This window comes from Osmerus eperlanus, chromosome 15 (genome assembly GCF_963692335.1).
Source record: "Osmerus eperlanus chromosome 15, fOsmEpe2.1, whole genome shotgun sequence".
NCBI classification, from domain to species: domain Eukaryota; kingdom Metazoa; phylum Chordata; class Actinopteri; order Osmeriformes; family Osmeridae; genus Osmerus; species Osmerus eperlanus.
Window position 1 is genome coordinate 9,832,533 of NC_085032.1, and position 18,601 is coordinate 9,851,133.

An 18,601-nucleotide genomic window follows, 5' to 3' on the forward strand; every position below is an offset into this window, starting at 1 on the left:
CATGGAGTGGAATTTCCAAGACATGGGTCTCCATTATTTAATTATCACTTCCTTGAGTGGAATCAACTCACCAATGAATCCCTGACAGCCTCCACATGAATAGAGCCTGCCTGAGGAAGCCGGGACTGTAATTTGCTACTTTGGCTTTCTCTCATTTACGCATTGCTGGTTCTCCCTGAAAGCAGTCGATCCAATCCATCTGCTGTGAAGAATGCAGAACTATTTCACCATGAGTAATGGTGCAAGTAATGGGATTTATCAGCAGGAGAGCTTATAAAGTGTAAAAAATGCTCATATACGAAAGTTTGAAATGGCATATTGGGACAATAAATTGAGAGGTCTGTAGAACTGATTTTCTCATCTCCAATCAAGGTCAAAGTACAAACACATCTTCTGAAGACATCAGAGTAATCTGAACACCTCCCGAGACACAAGCAACTGTGTAGGTGTGTCCATGTTTTATAAGGGTATGTTTGTGTTTGTCCATTTATGTTTAAAAGGTATCTCATCAAAATACATCCATTCTTTATGATTGTCGTGTTCTCAGTCACTTCCTCTTACTTTCTTGAGGAGGAGATCGCAGACAATTGTATTTTTGGGGTCAACAAGTCAAACACATTGGTCAAAGTAAATCCACTGCCAATGCAGCTTGTCAGGAGACCTTCGAACCTTCTGAATTGAGTGAGAAACTCAAAGAGAAAGCTAATTCCCAGTCCATGTAGCTATATAAGTGTACACTCCACATATGTCATGTTGTGTAACACTGCATTGTAGTGGCATCTAGGATATAAAATACATAGTATACTTATAATTTTGCTTTGTATACTCAAACATGCACTTTGCAATAGTAGCAAAAACTGTAAAGCATAGTTGTCCAACCAATATTATTATCTCTAAGGAATGTTTTGCTTAATACTAGTTAAGAATACGGTACTTTTCTCAAAAAGGATTGGAACCATTCCGCACTTATTGTGAACTGTGCGTTAAAAGATAAAATGCATTCAACATATAAATAAGTAAACACACTCTACTTTGTATTCTCTGTCTGTGTACACCCTCTGTCTTTCATTCTCAGACCCTGCCTTTCAACGATGTGAAAATATATAGTTTTTTAAAGTGCATTTGATATCCCAAACCGGACGTTTGAGTCATCAATAATAGAATGTGAGATTTCATTTATATTTAATAAACAATGGGGGTCACAGACTCCAGAATTGTCTCTTTTTCATTATCTTTTATGTGTAAATGGGGGGGGGAGAAGACAAAAGTCCTGAAAAACCATCAGCTGACTTTCTATCTAAAGCACTTCAAGATAACAGAGTAAAAATAATGCTTTTGTTCTCATACCACTTACTTGATGGTCATGGACTAGAAAAATGCAAGCTTTCGCAAAGTGTCTTTTATGAGTGATTTATCGGTCTCATCAGCAACATCAAACCACAACTTTAACTCCTTAATACAGAAACATTAGCATTCCACTGGAATCAGCCTTCACTCTTAAATCACCATCAAATTATTGCATTTGTTGTTTCCTAAGGCACAACCCCATACACATACATTTACCCATAGAGAAAAACCAATGCACACACAGGTTTTGTTGTCCTTTGCTCTTATTTACTGTGCTGTAAATACTTCCCACACAAACACACCATAAAGCTCTTCCTTACAGTATGTCACTGTTGATACCATGCCCCAGCTGGTAGTTCTGACTCCACCTCCACCTCTCCCCTGTAACCATATCTTTCTTCTCTTTCTTTTCCTGTCATAGTTCTCTGAGTCACTCTTGAACACAACTGAAAGGACGCACCCTAGCCTTTCTGACAGAGAGCAATTAGTGAGTCCTGCATTGAACAGTGTGAGGTCCAGCCTGCCAAGGCCCCTCTTCATCACTTATTGGAGAAAATCTGTGAAGGATCAACCCCTACAACTCTTTTTATTCTTAGAAATTAGAAGTACAACCAGATTCTGACACTAATGCAAGCATGTTCACAATATCAAGATAGACTTTGTTTCATGAGTGTCAAAAATGACAGCTATAATTAAATGTATCCAGTTTGGTGTTCACATACAGTACAGTCAATTCAATCAAAAGCAGCCTACATAGGTTCGGACCAACAGTATTTATTATAGGTTTAGATTATTATTGTTATTATAGGTTTAGATAGGCCGCTAGTGATGGTCAAGAGGAGTAAGACCAAATAATTTCAATGTACCTGTACTTGTACTTATACCATTTGGCAAATACACTTGAACTTTACAATTTCCTGTGAAAGATTTGTTAATGTCCAAATACTATATTTATACATTACTCACGAATGGTGTGGCAACATGGTGAACTTGCAACAAACACTTGGGTAAAGTGTTGTTTTGCAACACTTTACACACACCTCATCTACAATTAGTTTCCACTTGAATGATCTGATGAAATTTTGTATCAAAGCATTCACTATATAATGTGAAATTAATATAAAGTGTGAATGTCGAGCCATAACAAATGCAAAGAACGACAAAAAGAGGAATGTGTTTGACTAAGTACCATAAGTTGGACATGGGGAAGGAGCATAAAAGCACTGTACTTGGGCAAAATACACTTCATTCTTAACAATGTGCAACCAGTTTTATTTTATTTTTTACAGTATAGAGGGAAGTACACTCTTATACTTGTAATTTACTTATACTTGTACATATGCTGTATGAACTGCCTTTGTACCTAACAAAAACTGAAAACTTGATTTCCTTTGGGTGTCGGAAAAACAAATTGAAAATGCTCTACGATGTCATCAGATCACAGTGAAAGCTTTTAAAAGAGCCCTATCCTCCGCAGGTAGGCAAAAGCCAAGCTCATTACCCCTTTTGCAGCCACAAAATAGCATATACCTGTGTTACAAAGGTGATAATGAATTATATGCAAATTAGTCAATTGAAAAGCATTGCACCATTAGTTTACATGTCGAACTTTAACAAATCCCAATTGCACTTGGGCCTAGATTATAGACAGCCTTTTTAGAAACTAAACATTTGGCTTAGAAAACAATAATTAATTATTTGTTTTTCCCTGCAGAGTTTTGCTGAACATGGCATTTTCCTGGAACTTGCTAGCTCAAGTTGATCTCAATCCCCACTCTACACATCTTCCAAAATGTCAGACTTTGGAGAAGAAATCAAAATCGGTGTGTCAATAGTCCCTTGCATATATTATATATTAAAAAATGCTCTTTAGAGTGAACCCAACTTTGGTTTTACGACTAATAAAATATATCTGTGTCAAAAGAAGGTTGTAGATTACATGAATAAAATGGCGGTACTTCTGTAAAGAGACATTAATGAGGTTAAATAATTACTGGGAGATGTTCTGAATCTATGTACTGCATGGTGTCACCACCAGCTGAAGGTACTCATCTGTATAATGGCGAAGTTTGGAAATTGTGTATGTGTGTACAGAGACTAATCTTAATTTAGGCCATACTTGCCAAAATACACTCAAGAAGCATGGCAGCATATTATATGGCTTTACTGACACAATGCCAAATTAATGCCAAATCATTGATCACATTTTAAAGGAAGATTGCTGAAATCCTGCTATTTGCTAGATAATGTTCTGAAAGACACTCATTACAGAGTTACCCTGTACATGCAACGCTTAAGGTTATTAAGGACTCCTGGTTAGGTGCATTACTATGTTTGAGCAATACAAGACCACATTAATAGGAAGAACCCTTCCCTGTCGACACAGAACAGGAAATGTTGTCGAACATGGTATAATACTTCCAATTTCAAACTCAGTGTGCTAAATCATTCATTCCAGACAGGTGATACAAGGTATGAATGATACAAATTTTTGGGATGTAAGTGTTTAATACACTATGCTATAAACTGGACATCATTTTATCCAGTCAACACTTATCATTCAGATTATTTTACACAACAAGGACACGCAGTGTATATTTTCACATGTCAATAAGTTGCGAAGCAAATGTGCTTAAAATACATGAGCAATCATGTCCAACGTGACAGTTACCCTCAATTTAAAAAAAAAATCTGTGAGAAAGGCTTGTTGGGAGGCAGGGCAAATGCTGTTTTAATGCATTTGTTGATTGACCACAACATGGGAAATCACAGAATAATAACCCTGTGATGCCAGCAGCCAATCACGGGGACAGAAGGGGCTAAATCCGTCCCAGGGACAAATGGGAAAGCTGTTTCCTTGGCATGCCCCCGGCTCTGAGATTACATGTTCCTGTACTCAGCAGCTACAGCACATCCAAGCTGGCCATGCACACCACAGATAGGACAAATCATGATACTTTTCCAGTAGCATGCCTGCAGTGTGAAAATACACAGTGGTCCTCTGTTTCCAGAGTCCTGAGGGCACAAGGAAACACTGCAGGAAGCCAAATATGATTTATAACAGTAATATGTTTGAATCGGATGAATTAACAGTTCTTTATTACCAAGAGCAGATAGTTGTAAATGATGTTATATTACCAGCCCCAGGCAAGAAAAATAAAATAAAACAACACTGAGAGCAAAAGAAAGCAAAAATAATTCCTTAAGAATGTATATGGTTGCTATGTAGGTGAACTCTATGAAAAATGCTACAGCTGCAGAGGAGAGACCTGTCAGGAGATAAGACCGCCACCGTGTCACAGTCTTCCCGACTGCTGCTCCGACTGGGAGCTGTCCATTCAACAATACAGTACTCCTACTCTACAGGCTGGAGCTCACACCAGTAACTTCATCCCATCTCACCAGTATCTAAATGCCTCCCTCCTTCCCCAGCTCCCACTCAAAATCTTTGCCCAATACATTCCAGATAGACCCACCAACCCCCCCCCCCCCCCCCCCCACCCGGTCCAAACCCTCACAGAGTTTGGACCAGACTCATTTTGCAGAAGGCCGATGTGCCAAAAAGAGTGGGCTGGTAGCTGTCAGAACAGATCAGTGTAACATAAGGAAACGAGTGTCATATCAGACTTTGAGAGACATTACCCCACCTTCCCATCAAATAATCCCATTTACCCCATTTAGTAACACAACAGCTGATCGTCTAATTTTCAGTTATTCTTCTTTTTGGGAGTCAGGTGGCTGAGCGGTTAGGGAATCGGGCTAGTAATCCGAAGGTCGCTGGTTCGATTCCTGGCTGTGCCAAAATGACGTTGTGTCCTTGGGCAAGGCACTTCACCCTACTTGCCTCGGGGGAATGTCCCTGTACTTACTGTAAGTCGCTCTGGATAAGACCGTCTGCTAAATGTAAATGTGAAGAGATCCTAAATGGAGATGTAATTTTATTTCATTCACCTGCATGAAATCAGTATTGTTGAACCCACCTACCGGTTGCCTCTTTCAATAGTACCTAGCTTTTATATCCTTCTGAAGGGGAAAGAAAAACATCACGATGGAAACGGCAAGGCCTCTCTGGCCAGTCTCACTCTAGCAAGCATATTTAATCCCTTTCATTAGGTCTGCATTATAGCTCTGACCAACTGACGAGAAGCCTCATTCCAAGTGCCTTCAGTGATTGTCGTTACTGGCAACCTGTATTGCTGGGCTATAGTCAAGGCTTAGTACCCGGAGTCCATCTGCACTAGTGGCACAGTAGACCACACGCCTGTTTTAATTACAGTTCCACCTCAGTCGATGCTGAGTGTTCACTGATCAGTATGCCTATTTGTGTTGTGACCAACCCCCATCCCCTCTCCCTGGGTTCCTCGGGTCCTGATTGTGAGAGACTTGATTATGTGAGGGGGTTTAATCAGAGATTCTTCAGCCGTGGCTATAATAATGTCTACATCAATGAGGTCTGAGTACCAAAGTGGACTATATTCCCCTAGTAAAACCCTCTGCAGGCTGCACAGCATCAGTGAGGCCTAGACAAATATAGTCCTGTTACTTGGTTTCAAAACCTGTCAGGACGAGTAGGGGGTGCTTTGTCAACCACTGTTACCCATCTATCAAATGTAGGCATGGGTTCTGTTTCTCCGGAACAAGGTCACATGTTATTATGTTGTTGCGTAGTTTAAAGTTGGTTGATGTGCACATAAATTGGACAGGAAAATGTCATTCATATTAAGATTACATTAGTACCATGTCACTAGATAACAATACGAATAAAGATATTGTTGTTTGTTACATCGGAACTGTTATGGCAGGAGGAAGTGGGGGAGAGGGAGGAGCAGGAAAGTGCTGTGCTTCTAAATGGGCCAGACTTCAACAACCAAGCCTAACCCTGTCCTACCTAACCGAAACAAACACAGCTATAATACATAATGCTATACTAATGACTAATACCGTAACCAGTATCGCTAAGTGTAACTGCAACTGCTGTTAAACATGCAATTAATAGACTCATATGACAATGTAGTGTCAACTGTAGGGACATTAATTTAGTTTGATATGAGCAAATGTCTGGCATAGTGAAACAAATGTGAATAGCAAATTATGGGAATACATTTGCAATGATAATATGTATTTTTGGAGCAAAATATTTTATCTTCGTTTCCAATTACAAATGTAATGAATTCACAATAAAACAAATGGGTTTGTTGCCACTACAATCCTGAGATCAAGCCAGTGAAACAACAGGATTATAAATTGTGTAACAGTTTGAGTGTGTTCCTCTCATTACAATACCTTGGACAATGGTTATCCCCTCGAGCCCAATCAAAATCACACACAAGAACCACATATATATATATATCAACTGCATGTGCCCTTGATCCAAACGGTGTTAGACCCAAGACATGTGATCCTCACATTTGGCTGATGTGTTGGCAATTAATACCTGACACTTCCTTCCTAGAGTTTGCTGTTACAGAGTCACAGACATCTCAGCTGGACCTGCCTCCCCCAGGACAGCCTGGTCTCGTTGTCTCCAGCTCCCTGGTCTGGAGAGAGGCCGACAGGGCATTCGATTAGCTCAGCCACTAATGAGAGGCACACCTGGGTCCTCATTGTCCTGCAAGCCCCCTCAGCCTCTCTGGGAAACAGAGGACACAACAAACAAAAAAACACAAGGACAGAAGTCGCATGAGAAATGGAAAAACAAGATCAGGCCCGGAAAGCAGGCTTCATGAAAGACTCTCGACCATTCGGGTCAGTTAAGTTTCTTTAATTTACGCAAACTCCACATTGATGAGGCTTCTTATATGAATATTAAAGTCTGTCATGTCATCTTTACTCTCACCAACAAAATACGCTAAAGTATGAAAAATGTATCACCTTTGGGATACATATCACAAATCAAGATTAGTGACTTCAAAAAAAAATATTGCAGAATAGCTTGATGTTAAATAAATTGTAGTGCATATGGATACCTTCTTCTCATATCCTGAGCTTAACTTGAAAAGTAGCCTCACTATTAAAAGATCATATCTAAGATCCAAAAGTGGTTTTCATTCTTACTACAAGAAATGTGGATTAATCATATTGTCACAGTGAGAGTGCAGTATTCGTACCTTCACATTAATGCGAGCATCAAATGTATTGCGTGTAGTTAGCAATATAAAAATACCAGTTTTCTTGAACAACATTAGAAAGTGATTTACAACTAGCCTCCCACATGCTTAAATTTGAAAGTTCTATTCCACACATTAATTTTCTTTTTTGAAGGACCCAGATTATGATAAAAAATCTAAATGAATAAAATCAAGCATGCAGAGATAAGTATTAGAACATGTCACTTTTGTAACCTGGACAAAGTTTCAAACTAGTTCAAACTAAAGCCTAAAGGCTCAATGTTTGGTCAAAAGTAATTACAAGAATAGTTGTGTTTACCTGAAGCGAATGTATGCAGGGAGTACCCGTTCAATTAGATTGTGTCAGTTAGGGCGATGCCTCAAGTGGTACTTTCTATCATTCAGAACAGAACATCAGTTTGTTGCTTTTAACTATTTGAAAGAAGGTGAGTCATCATGAGCATATCTTAAAATATATATATTTTAAAGGACTGATCAATATGACTTTGTCGGGATTCTGCTGCAAGGTATCCAGTACAACTTCAGTGGGATGGGGAGTGAGACCAGATGCCTGCCTCAGAGAAAACGACAATCTGACACATTCTCTGAATGTCACGTTTGCAGAAGGTCAAGTTTGTTGCATGGTAAAACTTAAACTGACAACTTCACTTTTTCCTTATGTTAAAGCAACGGACTGCTCTGAAATAGCCCCGTGGAAATCTGCCCTGCCTACGTTCCACCTCTAGCTAAGAGGAGCATGTGCCAAGAGGATTAAATCTGGAGTTCTCCAGGGCCATGACATGCCATCTGGACAGGGGTAGAAGCAGAGAGGGGTGGAGAGGCCATGGCAGTTGAGTGTTCTAAATACAGTACTTCGTAACTACAGGCTTTAATATCAGAGAATGCCATATGATTCATATCCCATGTTTTTGTTTGTATGTATGTATCTGAGAGCTAGGTTTCGCCATGAAGGTCAGGCTTAAAATTAAAGGGTTACAATAAAAAGGTTAAAACTATTGACTGAAGCAAGCAGGTAAAATAGCTGACTAACAAAAATGTCTATAATCAATGTCTACATACAACACTAATAACTATTCAACAAATAACTAGTGTGTGATGTTACTATGTCTCTGAGCATAAAACATATTAAGTGGTATTACTTGTTTACAGTAAATATCTTAATATACAAAGCACAGAAGATATAAAAAAGTAAATAAATCTGTTGAGGGAGTTCTTTGTAAAAGTCTCTCTATAGTCAACCAGATAAAGATTTGACTAGTAGACTAGAATAGGTTAATCAACTGAGTCTTCTTTTAGAAGGCTGCAGTGTAATATCAGAAAATGTCTTACAGTATACACTCAAATATTGCTCATCTTCAAGACAATCATACTGGCATATGATAAAATGCTAATAGCCCTGTAACCTTTTCCCAGGAGTGATGTGTGTCAGATCACCTTCGTCTGCCATATTTCAGGCTTACTTTTAAAGGTTAAATCTCTTCTTGCGTCTTCAATCTGCCCGGATGAGTCCAGATAATATTGTATGTTCTGCAATGCAAAGCAGAAGCAACTAGCAATGTGTTTAATCATGAAAGACATGGAAATACACGAATTTAGGTCACTTTCCACTACGACTGAAAGACATCAGAGGAGCCCAGGAAGTTCTGATGATTTTGATGTGGCAACATGCTCTGTGGTTTCTGAGGGGTAAGGCAGATGGTGGGGGAGGGGGTTCTTTATTAGTTGTTTTTGTATGTGGGGTTATACGCATTAGTAGAGCCCAGCTGACACCCCGGACTCCTATTAGTGTTCAAGCCCCCACCCCCTGCACATTATCGCCTGGTCCAGAACACAAGCTCACGTGTATAAACATGAACATTGACATTAAGCACACACACCCTTTACTCACCACTACTCCCACACTTAAGAATTTGCGAACACATTAGCTTGAGGGAGACACACTATTCCCAAGTGGCACTGTCTCTCCGATTAGAATATCCCTCTGGTGACCACAGCCTACATCACTGGCTCTGGGCAGGAGGGGAGGGCTCTCTGACTCCCCCTAATCTGCTTGATGAAGATCCCCAGTGCTCAGGGGACCTGACAAGGGGCTGCCTCACACCAATCACAACTTCCCCAGCGCCTGGCGCACACACAAGCCTCCCGCCACGGAACCAGTCAGTGAGCTGGGGCTAACAAACCTTCTCTCTCATTCTCCCCCCTGCTCTCATCCCTTCTCTCTCTCTCTCTCTCTCTCTCTCTCTCTCTCTCTCTCTCTCTCTCTCTCTCTCTCTCTCTCTCTCTCTCTCTCTCTCTCTCTGCCGCTCTCTCGCTCTCTCTCTCGCTCACTCTCACACACTCTTTTTCATGCACACACACATAGACGCTCGCTTCCTTTCATTCTGCTGCTCACAATATCTTTCGCTCTCTTGCTCGTCATCCGAACAGCACTAGGAGACTCACTTTACCGCTCACAGTCTCTCGCTCGCTCTATTGTATTGTTTTTGTACCTTTTGCGGCACGCGTCCTGGTACTGTCTCCGAGGTGGGCTCCCTCTTAAAGCAGTAAAAGGATAATGTAGGAAAGGCACCAAAGAGAACGAGAGGGTAAATGAGAAAAGAGGGAATTAAAGGGGAGGAAAAGGAGGAGAGAAGAGAGGCTCCCCTTGTATCCTACGCTGGAAGAAGCTTTGAGGATTGTTTGAATCCATCAATGTTTGGATTAAATCATATTAAACGCTGTCTTCTGTAACTGCGCTTTCTTCAAGGTAAGTGTCTCTTTTTACTTGTAAGCAGTTTACAGAAGTGCTCAAATGTATGCCGAAATATTTTGTCAATATCAATGCTGAACAAACTGATTTATTTTGACAAAAACTATATCCTTCATCAGATGCTTTGGCACCCCATGAAAGATTTTTTTTTCATAATGAAGCAAGATATAAATGATTTAATTTGCCCATGCAGGTGTGTAGCCTACAGGATACTGTAGTAAAATAATGAAGTCACAGATGCAGGTTAAGGATACAACAAGTATTTGTGTTATGACTCCTGATATATAACTCCCTTTTGGAGAGTGTTTGTTTGACCCTGTTTATAGGTCAAACTGGGCGAAATCAGTTAATTTGCATTTGAAAGGGAATACTGCTTTTCAACTTGTCGTTGGAAAGTGTTCAAACACTGGTTATCAAACCTTGGCGCGTGTCAAGTGGTTTGAGAAACATCAATGAGCTGATTGCAGCTACTGAGGCTGCCTGAGGGAAACCGAAAACTAAATAACCAACATTAATTAATAATAGTATTTATTGCAAACGCGTACAAGTAACGCTGGCTGGAAAATATATGTTTACAAAGAGGAAAAAATTAAGAGATTTTGTTTGCTGAAAGTATAGTGGATTAGACAATTCTTGTACTGCAGTTTCGGGTTGGGATATGTGCTTGTGTGCGTGTGTGTGTGTGTGTGGGGGGGGGGGGGGGGGGCAAACTATCTGAGAGGATATCAAACAAACAGGCACAATCTGATTTGCAAGGGGACTATGGGATCCCACCGGCAGCCCTTGCCCTTGCACAACAGTAGCATATGCTTATTCAGATGAGCTGGAGAGGAGATAAGGGTCCACATAGTGTGGGCTTTAGAGAACAATTATTTGAAGTTCTAGTACTAATTTTTTTGTTTGGTATACACTGCAGTGAGTTGTGTAATATGATTGTTGGTATTCTGATGGAGGTTCTTATGTGGTATATTAATGCAGATCAAACTGAAGGGACGGGACAGAAAGCCCAGGGAAAACAAATACTGTTATGGTTGTAATTTTCAAAGAAACATTATACCCAGCTCTGGGACTAGCACCTACAGAGTGAAAAGTCATAACACAGTGGAGCTCATACAGGCTTATACACAGACAGACAATATCAACAGTATTACATTGCCCATAATTATGCACATTCGCCCGACCTGCTCAGTAACACTCGTCTGCATTATCTTTGTGTGACCAAGGTGATGTTTACCTATCCTGCTAAATCAGACGTGTATGCAAACACATTTCCTCCCACTGTTATACACCTTCAGGTTGTGTGTGTAAAAAACAAAATACATAAAAAATTGCCACCATGCCTGCACAGCTCCAAGCCGCTGCAAGCTAAAGCAAAACTCTCTTCAGATTCAGAGGGTTTCTTATAAGCATTCAACTAAGAACACCTGCTTTGGAATAATCAAATTATGCTGGAAGGAGTCCACTCCCAGAGCAAAAAGGCGATGGCCCTTTTCGAGTAGTTCAATGTAAGGCTATGGATAGAGACTAAGCATTCAAGGCATGCAGCCAGCCAGGTATCATAACCATGTTAGAGTAGAATAATAGAGACATGCAAGCAAATAATAACTGATGATAGTGATGCTACCACCGTATCTGGCCACGAGACATTCCTTTAATCAGCCAACGTTTGACACTTAAATCAGAAGATGAGAGCTTTCAAGTTTTGTGATATGTAATTTATTTCCATCTAGTCAACAATACACCCATATACGTATATCTAACGTCAGTTTGACATCCCCTTTCCATGGGCTACTAGCTTCCTAACAGTCAGACGTCCGCCACAACAGCAGAAAGACACTTAGCCCAGTTATGACATCCAATATGAACCCTTAACGCAAAGTCAACCACGCTTCTTGACTTACACCCATGCGCCCCTATCTCTCTCTCCCTCCCTCTCTCTTTCTCTCCCTCTGTCTGTATCTCCCTCTCTCCATATCTCCCTTTTCCCTCTCCGTGCCCCATGTAATTTTAATGTCAAGATTGAGTGGTTCACAACAAGAGCACGTTCATCGCAATGACATTCGCCATATCAACTTATCTGCAGTCCGGTCTGACCGGGCCAGGGGATAGGGGGTATTTATGGATGTCTGTGCATCCATTATCGTAAGCAGAGCGCCGGCGATCACTCATCCGGATATGGCACCTATCACCGCCATCTGCGGAATGTGTCCATCAGGAGCCTGGGGGCTTTAAATGGGATCGATACTTGAGATTATTTGGAGTCTCTTGACTCTCCTTACCTTGGGCTCTTCAATCTCTTACCCTATACGATGGACTCATCATGACATTGTTCCGAAATGAAGCATTTGTGTGTGTCTGTGTGTGAGAAAGAGTATAGTTGTTGGTTCTTGGTATCCATGTGTTAATGAAGCAAGCTGGAATCTACTTTGGAGTACATTTACCTACAAAACTCAAGGCCACTGCTGTAGTTGTGAGGGATAATGGATTGTTCCGTTGAGAGCCTGTTTTGTCTCTCTGCTATTCTATTCAGATTTACAGTAGCATTACAGTTATAGCCTCAGGCTGACTAAACTCTGCCAAGACCCCCACAGACATTTAAGACAAGACTCTATCCACCTCTCCGACAATCAACAGCAGGAGTCCTAAACATCTCAAATTAAAGTCCTCTAGTGATGGATGAGTCTCTATCTCCAGGAGATATTGCACCCGTTTCCCTTCCCTGAATGATGGGTACTCCTCTCCAGTGCACTTTGCAATTATTTATATAGATTTGTCTCCATTACTTTGGCAGGTTTTTGGAGGTGGTACATCTTCGGCAAGTAGGACGCTTTGGGCAGAGGGGCGGGAGGCTAGGGGAGCTATTTTTGCATTCACAAACAGTATGACAAGCAGCTGACTTTGGGTTGGCTCCGATCTTCATTTTGCTTTTTAATGAGCAGATAAGCGAGCACAGTCGATGCTCCTGGGCGTGACTAAAGGGAGGTGTGTGGCTAGAGTCTAGAGAGATGAACCAACAGGGGAACAGGCGCAGTGCATGTTACATATGCCAATTAATATATTTAATGTTGATCTCAAAAAGCGGTCAATGGGCAAGCGGAAAAAACTGAGTATGGCAAATGTTTAATGTTACTCAGTTATGATAGAATTGGCACTTAATGTGTTTGTAGCTAATGTAGAGTATGGTGTACAACAAGTGACATGTCAAGGAGAGCATGCCACGTACAGTACAATGTTTTTTACCTTAATTGGATTTTGTTTCCCCTAAAGCACCACGTGATCTCATTTAGGGTAACTTGTATGGTTTTCCTGTTTTATAAACCTAACCCTAACCATGCACCAAACAGTTTTCATACTAAGATCCATCTGCTATACACATTTGTTCCTTATTTAGATGAAATTACACATAGTATGGGATGGATTACACTTGTCTGGGCATGGCCAGGATTAAGGTTTAGCATTTGGAGCTCATGTGGTCAAAGTTAGGCTTACACCAAGACTGTAATTCCTGGATTCAGACTATTGCCATATAATATGAGACCCTCAACACAGTCAAAATTCTGGGACAAATATTTATATTATTTGTGGATATCCGTTTTTTATAGCTTCAATTAAATCCTGTTCCATTCAATCACTTGTAAACCTGTTTCTAGAAGAAAGACACAACCTTCAGATATGCCAAAAGTTCAAAAGGAGAGGAAACTACAGGTCATTAACAAAATACATCTTTGTATCTTTAAGTAGGATTCTATAATTGTTTATTATTGTGGGTATATGCTTTTGAATACTGCAAAGAAAAAACTTAGAATAGTAGGTACAGTAAAACCCCCAATGCCTTGTGTGTCTTTGGATACAGTTGTGCCATGCCACCAAGAAGCTCACCACACAATCACAGTTATCTGTAAGCAGAAGTGGTGTTGACCATAAACTCACCAGATGCAAAAACAAAAACTAGAGGGATGAAAACGGTTCATGAGCAATGCTGCGTCATTGCTGTCAGTGAGAGTCGTGCATCTTCGGATTTGAGTGGGTTCATTTCATGCACAGGTTCAACATCTTCACAGCAATCATTATTTAGATAGACAGGTATGGTATGTGTGTGTCATTATTCAGTTACATAAGTGCCCTTGCATCACATGCCTGACCTGTGTTTGAGAATTGATGGAGAAGAAAGAAATTAAGTGTGTCTGATCTCCAGCCCAGACTGCATAACCCTCACTGGCTGTCACACAGGTGAATGACTATTAGTTTACTGACCCTAGAGGTATTGGGAGATTGTAATGATTTCTGGAGAAGGCGCTGCAGGGGTTTCATTTATTGGGGTCTGTCTTGCTCTGCTAAAACAACTGCTATAGAAAGATAGACGGGAGGCAAAAACTGAAGTTGAATGAACCCTTATTCTGGTTAATATATATAATCTCTCCCACTGACTTGAATGCATAAACAAATCCTTCAAAGATGATAATGTGATGTAACTCTGAGTGCAAAATGTATATAATTCATACCGTCCTGTTATTCATTATCATGTGTTGGTAAGACTTTATACTAAGTCAACGCTTTTTGGCATTTACAAAGTGTTAACTAATAGTTAGTTAATCCTTTATAAAACATTTTGAAACATTAACAATACATTATTAAATAGTTAATAAGCTTATTATTAAACACTATGTTGATCATTAATAAACACTGTTAAAAAATATGTATTTTATTCATAATACAATTCATAAGGTGTTTGATAACTGCATTATCATACTTTATAGACAGCTTGTTAATATAGTTGCAAACCAGTAGTTTAAAAGGTGTTAATGGTACATGAGCTGGTATAGAAAGCATTAGCAAATGGTGAACAAACCATTTACATTACCTTTATAAAGCATGAGTAAATAACTAACAACATATTTACTTATGTCTTTAATTAATGTATGCCAAGTCGAATACAGGATGTACACTATACAACATATCAACAACTCTTTTGAGAACGTCTTCTGGACCAATAAGAACAGCATATTGGTTCAATTGCAACAACAGTACGAGCGTTCTGATTGGCTAATGGGTAGCCATGCCAGCCGTGTATTCATAGTCTTTGAATACGCGGCTGATACGTATTCTTATTGCCCTGATGTCATCTTCAAAATGAGCGAGATCCAGATGACAATGAAGACATCAACAGCGACGAGGAAATTCTTAACTTTCTAAAAGAGCAGAAAAGTGTGAACACAGACAGAGAGATAAACGACAAGCGCTAGGCAGATTGCTAGGTTTGGTTGATCAGATTTCTGCTAAGTATTAGTGTACATATGTATTCGACTTGGCGTACATTAATTAAAGACATAAGTAAATATGTTGTTAGTTATTTACTCATGCTTTGTAAAGGTAATGTAAATGGTTTGTTCACCATTTGCTAATGCTTTCTATAGCAGCTCATGTACCACTAACACCTTTTAAACTACTGGTTTGCAACTATATTAACAAGCTGTCTATAAAGTATGATAATGCAGTTATCAAACACCTTATGAATTGTATTATGAATAAAATCCATAATATTTAACAGTGTTTATTAATGATCAACATAGTGTTTAATAATAAGATTATTAACTATTTAATAATGTATTGTTAATGTTTCAAAATGTTTTAGAAAGAATTAACTAACTATTAGTTAATACTTTGTAAATGCCAAAAAGCGTTGACTTATTATAAAGTGTTACCCATGTGTTTAGGTGTTATTTCAAAAACAGTCTTAATGAATGTGTTAAGAAATGAAAAAATCTCTCAAAAAGAACAGTGAACATGTTTAGTTTATTTTCTTTAGTTTTTTGGGGGGGTCTCTAGGAGTTTTATGATAGCACACATACATGAGTACCGTAGTTATGCTTTACATTACAGGGCAGTATGAAAAGATGTATTCCATTACTTCTACATGAAAAAAAAGTCCATGCAAATCCATTGCTTTTTATTGAGAAGGTCGACTTAGCAAAGTGGCAGGGCTATCTTATGGGAGAAAGATAAGGGCTTGAGGACAATTTTGTGTCAGCCATATGTGAAGAATCTCAACCTATTTCTGTCCAAGACAGCTTTTCTTCCCAATCCCTGCCTCACTTTTCAGCAATTAATATTTCATCCCCAACCTTATGTCACATAGAATTTGGATTTGTATTCATCCATGCCAAAATTAATCTTCATTTCATTAAAGAGGAACATGTTCCCTCTAAATGCATTATTTCCCAGTGCTCTGGACACCAATTTCCTGAAAACTACCTCACACACTGGGAAATGTAATAGTTTGCCTTGGAAAAGGTAAAACTATTACTCCTTTACTGGACACTCCACTCTGGTTGCTCTTATCTGGCAATTGTGTAAAAGGAAGAAAAAAAAGAAAGAATGCAACCAAAATCACCTGCACCGCTGAACTCTCAGACTTTTGCAGTCACACAATAAAAAGACTCCATCACTAATCCATCACTAATGACCCTTTACACCCTCTTCACCACTCCTCCCATCAGGCAGCTGCTACAGACCACCTTTGCCCAAAAAGAGAACTTGTATGAATTCTTTCAATGCGACTGCGGTATCCATTTTAAACAAGGCCAAATAGACCATCACTCCTTTTTTAATGCAGTTTTGCACACCTGCTCTTAATTGAAATAGATTGCTTGTTTTGTTAATGTCGTTTTTTGTGAGTCTTTCATGTGTGTGTGTGTTATATGTTGATTGTGAGCCCCTAAACTAAGACACATTTTCATTATCCCTGAGCAAGCAATACTACAGTATTGCAGTAGAACAGAACTGTGATGTTAGGTTAGGATAAAGATAACCTAGAAGATGTCCAACAAATGTCAGTCCTCGTTAGTGCCATTATTATTGTATTAAAACACAGAAATATTCACAAATGTCATGGCATGTCTGTATTGGGCCTTCAAAGTTGATCATAACCCTAATGCCTGCAGTATCATAACTCCTTGAAAGAGTCATTGTGACTCATTGAAAATTATTTTCTAACTATCCCCAAGTGCACTGTAATCGTACAATTAAGTATAAGTAAGCCTGCAGAGCAAAATGATATGAGTCCATGGCTGAAATCTGAGAACATGAGGACAAGAGTATTGTTTTCTCTTAACTTCCACTCACCCTTATCTACGGCAAAAGTCTTACTCGACAAATGTCATTGAGAAGATAAAGCTATTGTCATCTGTTTCTTACTTTACCATTCAGAAGAGTGTCGGTTTAACATAAAATTACCCATCCCACCCCTCCTGCCCCTAAATCACTCTGACTGGGAAGGACATCTTTTTGTGTACAGTGCTTTGACTAAACAGCTTACCATTTCAAAAAGGGTTGGCCCCTATTCTTTCTATAAACCATGAACCCCTGGAGTGATAAAGCATTGCAGTTCTTCCATTAAATGGAATAAGAAATCATCTTGACAGACCCTACATCTTGGCCCGAGAGTGTCTTCTTGCGAACGAGACTTCCTCAAGGTCACAATACTGGTCATACTTTCTTCAGCGTACACTGTCTGTGATGAATTGGGAATGAGGGGTTGTTGGGTGAAGTGGGTTTGGGTAGGAGTCAGGGCTGGGGAGAGAAGATCCATGGGGGTTAATGCATTGTGTTCATCTGTAAGTGGAGGCTAGTGCAGAGTTGCTGCATCACAGCTGTGAGAGAGATTAAAGAGCCAGCGAGAGAGGGAGGCCTGCTAATTCTTTATCACACTCCGTTCAAGGGAAAAATAAAACAGATAATCCTGTGTTGGGAAATGTAATGAGTGACATTGCGTGTGCTCATGAAACAGAACCAGCAAACAAACAGCTCTGGAGTAGCCTCAGCTGTGTGGGAGCGTACTGTGTGTCATATTGAATCCCCCACCCATCCATCCATCCATCCATCCACACACACACACATTCAAAGATTTTACATTGTCATGGCTGAATGAGGACAACTGACTTCTGGATAATAGCAGGAGTAGCTACAGTAGTGTGATTACCTATAGCCAGCTCCCACATGTGGAGCTTTTACTCTGTTTATTCGGCCAAGTCTGAAGGACGGATGGAGGAAAAACCTACAAAATAAAATCGGCCAGGTTCAAAACTAAAGGTTTCGTTCTGGCAGTAACTGCCCAGTCTGTAGAGTTTACTTGACAAGCAGGGGTCCTTCGACCTCATTGTTGAGGGAAAGTGAAAGAAATCAGATAGCCGGTTCACCCTGCTGGCAGCATGGCCATACCAGGGCTGGCTTGGTATATACCCACACAGTCAAGTCCGCCCCCAACCCTTCATCTTTCTTGTATGGACCCATAAATCATTTGGGTCATGTACAAACAAACACAAACTTTTGATAATATTCTATCCAGCAAACAGTGGACATACGTACCTAGGGAGAGGTC

The 18,601-nt window shown here is 39.9% G+C and overlaps 1 protein-coding gene across 1 annotated transcript in view; it reads left to right on the forward strand.

Moving 5' to 3' along the window:
• The first annotated feature begins 9,826 nt into the window (after positions 1 to 9,826).
• The window catches only part of LOC134035194 (cadherin-12-like), a 61,553-nt gene continuing 52,778 nt past the window's right edge, over positions 9,827 to 18,601 (forward strand). Inside the window, exon 1 of the mRNA XM_062480108.1 lies at positions 9,827 to 10,221. The gene's annotated coding sequence lies outside the window, so the exon portion shown is untranslated. The remainder of the gene's footprint in view (positions 10,222 to 18,601) is intronic.